This window comes from Octopus bimaculoides, chromosome 5 (assembly GCF_001194135.2).
Source record: "Octopus bimaculoides isolate UCB-OBI-ISO-001 chromosome 5, ASM119413v2, whole genome shotgun sequence".
Classification (NCBI taxonomy): domain Eukaryota; kingdom Metazoa; phylum Mollusca; class Cephalopoda; order Octopoda; family Octopodidae; genus Octopus; species Octopus bimaculoides.
In genome coordinates, this window is record NC_068985.1 from 108,911,441 (window position 1) to 108,917,232 (window position 5,792).

At 33.1% G+C, this 5,792-nt stretch overlaps 1 pseudogene; it reads left to right on the forward strand.

Annotated features, from left to right (window-relative positions):
- The first annotated feature begins 365 nt into the window (after positions 1-365).
- LOC106869779 (S-crystallin 1-like) overlaps positions 366-5,792 on the forward strand; it is a 6,040-nt pseudogene continuing 613 nt past the window's right edge.

Genomic DNA, 5,792 nt, shown 5'->3' on the forward strand with positions numbered 1-5,792 from the left:
ATATATATATATATATATATATATATATATACATACATGTATATATACATACATACAGGCACGCTTGCATATATTCGAATCGTCACACAATTTTGCAGAAGTCTTAATGAAGAATAATAATGCAGACACTATTAAGACTATGCAAATTTGCAATTACTGGTTGTTTAGAACACAGTGCAATGCTTGCATTCGGAAAACATCCAATTCGCAGTAAGTCTATCTTATTATCTTGCAGCTGTAATTACTGCAATTAAAAGGTGAATCAGCTGTGATTGCAGAGTATTTGCACCTGTAATGACACTTGGGTCTTTTCAGAAAGTTAATGATCGTATGTAATTTTACGGACTATAAAATCCAATGTTATCTGTGAAGTTTGAAGCCTTTTTCTCACTGTGTCTCTGCAGAATATTTAGTAAGCATTGCAACTTTCAGAAAGCTAACGAATCTGTCCTGCTGTGAATTCAGTTTATTTAAACATAACACCAACACCACCAATCAGTCATAACAATGCCTTCCTACACTCTGCATTACTTCAACCACCGTGGCCGTGCTGAGATCTGCCGTATGCTTTTCGCAGCAGCTGGTGTCCAGTACAACGACCGCAGGATCGAGACATCAGAATGGGGCAACATGAGAAGCAGTATGTACAGTCTCACTTCTTCTTCTTCTTCTTCTTCTTCTTCTTCTTCTTCTTCTTCTTCTTCTTCTTCTTCTTCTTATTGTTATTATTATTATTATTATTATTATTATTATTATTATTATTATTATTATTATTATTATTATTATTAAGGTGGCTGGATGAAATGCTAAGCGGTACTTCGCTTGTCGTTACGTTCTGAGTTCAAATTCCGCCAATGTTGACTTTGCTTCTCATTCTTTCGGGGTCGATAAAATAAGTACCAGTTGAAGATTGGGGTCAATGTAATCGAATCATCACCACCTCTCCCAAGCTTCCCTTGTGGCAAAAATTTGAAATTATTATTATTATTATTATTTCTAATTTTGACACAAGCCCACATTCTTAAGGAGAGAGTAAGTGAATTACATTGACACCTGTGCTCAACTTCTAATTACTTTATCCTTTCGGTATCGATAAAATATAAAGTAACAGTTAAATAAGTGTTATCGAAATAATCGATTTGACACCCTCTGCTAAAAATTCTGCGTTTTGTACGAAAATTAGTAAAATTATTACCATTAAGGAAGCGATCTGGCAGAGTCATTTGTACTCTTTACGTTGTTAGTTCAAATCTCAGTAGGATCAACATCGACGAATCATCGTTTCGGATTCGATTAAAGAAAGTACCACTTAAGTACTAAGATTGATGGTATCGACAAATATCCTCCCCTCAAAACTGGAAGTCTTGTGTGAAACATAGAAAGAACTATTTATTATTATTATTATTATTATTATTATTATTATTATTATTATTATTATTATTATTATTATTATTATTATTATTATTATTATTATCATCATCATTATTATTATTATTATTATTAAAGAATAAAAAGTTTTGAAAGGTACAACAATGCACTATAATACAAAAAATGGACTATATACCTGTTGTAATTTAGTTATCTATAGTCTGATGATATTTCGGAATACAATTCCTTCTTGAGATATTCTTAGATGGAGTTGCTGCTATAATCGGTTTTCCAGCGGCTTTTCCTTTTTCGGAAGCGTCTCAGCAGTGATCGATGAAATAAGTACTACTAAATTACAACAGGTATATAGTCCATTCTTTGTATTATAGTGCATTGTTGTACCATTCAAAACTGTTTATTCTTTACAAACAATACAAAATGCTTCAAGCGAACTACAATACTCTCCTATTATTATTATTATTATTATTATTATTATTATTATTATTATTATTATTATTATTATTATCATTATTATCATTATCATGATTATTATTATTATTATTATTATTATTATTATTATTATTATTATTATTATTATTACTGAGTGAGGGAGCAATACATGTCATCAAAGTGACACTGAGGTAAAATATACTAAGCCTAGTATACCGATCTTGACTACCTATGTTATGAAGGTACACCAGGCACATGCATCACGACCATATCTATGCGACATAGTGACCTTATATCAAGATAAACTGTGCATGACCTTGCTGGTGAGGCTCAGTTAGAATTTTCATTAGTTCGAGTAGCCCAAACCGCGCAAAATGACCATACATAATGGTTGTTTAACGATGTTGAAAGAAACACCCAAGTTAATCGGTTACAATGGCGTTTAAAAGGCCGCGGTCACCTCCCCTTGAACAGCTCACTGGTTCTATGCAGGGTTCAAGGCGGGCAATTTTGAAAGGAGGAGATAAGTCGATGGTTTTGTCCTTGCTGAAATTATTCAACAGCAACCATAAAGCGATAAACTCTTCCCACTTTGGGTATACCTATAAGAATAAATAAGACTTAGAATGTATTCCACCATAGTTTTGACCTTGCTGAGACTATTCAACAGCAACCCTAAAGCGATAAACTCTTCCCAAACATCCTTTCTAAGCGGCTGCTTTAATGCTAATCTTCAGTTTGTTTTGAATAGCCTGTCGGCAAGAATTTCCGACACAAGTTTCGCCCACATTCTCCTTCCCTAATTCAGGTTATCAGCTGCATGCAATGAAGTAGTATGCAACACTATATCTTATTACTTATAACTCGCAAATCCTCTATGTCTGGATCGACGAGAGGATATCCGCCTAAAAAAAGCAAGGAATTAATGTGAAGTAGAATGTGAAGGTTCGACCATAACAGAAACCAGTGTTTGATATTTGCATGTTTCACCCCCTTCTCAGCAGAAAAGGGAAAAAACTAACAATCATCATTTTCTAAGTGTAGAATATTTTATTGCAGAAATGCCCTGCTCAATGATGCCAATGTTAGAGTTGGACAACAAAATACAGATCCCCCAGAGTATGGCTATGGCCAGATACTTGGCTAGAGAATTTGGTAAGTAACGTGTCATTCTCAACACATTGCGCTGTGCATGTTTGTGTATGGGTGTGCATTAAGAGGAGTTGCGAATGAACACAATGTCCGTAGATCATAATAAAATGGTGATACATTCAGGCGAATGCCAACGAAAAAACCAGAGTAAACAGGGAGAGAGTAAAGAGCGTTTATTCCTTTTTTCCACGAGTGATTGCAACAGTGAAATATACTTAAGGAAAATCTGTGTTGGTGTGAATGAATGCAGTTGTATGTAGAGCCTATGTTTGTTGAATTATATGAAATATATTTATAATTTTGTCAATGGTGTAGCAGAAGAGCCATAACTTTTGAAAATCCTGTAAGACAGTGGGTTCCTGTCCAAACCAAAATCTATCTCTAAGTAAGTACTCAAAAAACTTGTGGGAAATGAACGAGCAAGGATTCGAGTTTAAATACGTGATAAAAGTGAATTCTTCTAAACAAAATGCCAAGGCAATTATGTTAAACAAGCGGTACATTGTTATCCTGCGATTTGGCTGAGTATCTGTGTACGTACATGTTTGTGTGGTTGTGAGTGTTTTATGTAAGGTTGTACGTTAATGTATTTACTATTATAAACAATCTAGGTTTCCACGGCAAAAACAACATTGATATGGCCAGAGTTGATTACATCTCTGACAGTTTCTATGACATACTGGACGACTACCTGAGGATGTATCACGATAAAGATGGCCGAATGATGGTAAGATAATTTATTCTATTGACGTTTAAATACAAAATTAAATTAAATATATCATTCATAACTTTTAAATCAGAGAAATAACGAAAATGTTCCCAGTAACACAGTCTTTTGCCGTGACCATTAAGTCTCAAGGGTAGTCCCAATGTGACCAAAATATTTTTGTAGTGTTTGTATTTCGTATACATTTACGAAAACAGATAAAATCATTGGCTGATGGATTTTTCAAAATAAATATAAGATATATCCATAATTTTATAATTTTAGAAATATCTAAATAATATCTATGTAGCACATAAAATAAAACTTGTTGGAAACAAGCTATTCTAAAGTTTCTGTTTTTTTTTTGTTTTTTTCCTGTTTCAGTTCAACAGATCCAAGGATATGAATTACTCTGTAAGTTCTGATCATTATCAAACAAATATGCCTCGCATTTTTTTGGATTTTTCTTATTAGAGTTCCTTTTTTTTATTAACCCTTTGTATATATGAATAAAGCTGTTTTGATCATAGTAATCCCAAAGCATTCTTTGATCTCTCTCAAAGTATGAAAATTGTGCGTGTGTATCTACTGCCTACATATAATTTGAAACTAATAAAATTTTAATGTTTGTTTTATGATTCTTTCAAATATCGTAGGAGACTTGTCAGTATAAATAGCACTGATCCAAATATATTACAATACACGCTTCACCCTTAGCTTCAACCTTCCAAACTGAATAAAGAAACAACTGCAATATATTGGACACATTTCGTCACTATTTATGCCGATTAAACAAAATAATACTACTGCATCACATCTGCACTATATCAAAGTATAACGTTTTATACATTGACTTAATATTAAAATGGAGACTTAATGTTTTCAGCGTGTACAAACAAAACATTTCGATTCTTTTTCCAAGTTATATTATTAATTTTGCATGCATTTCAGTCAAAAATCTTTGCTGATGTTGATTCTGTTCATCTCTGTATATTCATTTGGAGTCATATTGGCATATCTTGGTTAAATTTTGCTTAACTGGATAAAGTGGTGTTAAAAAAATATATGGCCGGCTACTTCTGAAGAACAGATTAATCTAACTTCTGTATAGGTTAATGGGAAGGCATATATCTGCGTCGGCATTGATGCTAATGTGTATCGATCACGCTTTCTTCTTAACAACAACGGCGAGGTGAAAGGAGGAAAGTTTCATATTCGAAAAACTACTAAATTTCCACAAATGATCTTGCCAAGGTCTCTAATTTTTATAAGAATTAATTCATAAATTAAATGCAACTCGCTCTCCATCACATAATTAAAATTTCTGGCACAATTAATATGAACATATGAAGAGACTTTTACAGCCTCCTCCATTTCATCTTCTGTATAAGTAAAGTAACACGTCTAAGAAATACGAAATAAGTTATATAATATACCATGTTATATTACATATTGTGGATGTATAAACTATTTTTGGCTGGTATAATTAATTTTAACACTAGATTAGTGTTAGATGTTGGAAAAATAAACGTATTAATTTATTCTGGATGCTATATTTCTCATATTATTGTTATTCATGCATGTTACATTTAAATTACAGTCTGAAAAGCGTATGAGATACCAAGAAACCTGCCGCCGAATTCTCCCCTTCTTAGAGAGAACACTGGAGTTGCGTAACGGAGGTAACCAGTTCTTTATGGGTGACCAGGTTAGTAGAGTCTGAGTTTTGTTTCTTGAATTGTTATTGTATCTAGAAAATATATATCAGCATGATGTAAATACGTTTGGGGATGCAGATAAATTTATTCATGTGCATCACTTTTCAAAAGAAGCACTGCAGTATTAAACTTCAACTCGATGTCCTTGCTTTCAATTATTAAGTCACGAACAGAAACTCTAATCTGTTTGTGATTTTATTAGAGAACTGGAATAAGAGTAGTTGCCGATGAAACTAAACTAAGCCATTCATACCTGGTTACCTCAAAACCATTTATGTTACTGTTTGCAAATGTCAGTTCTATATAACCCAGAGCTACATGCACTCAGTCATATAAATGTTAAGTGTGTGTGTGTGTGTGTGTGTGTGTGTGTGTGTGTGTGTGTGTGTGTGTGTGTG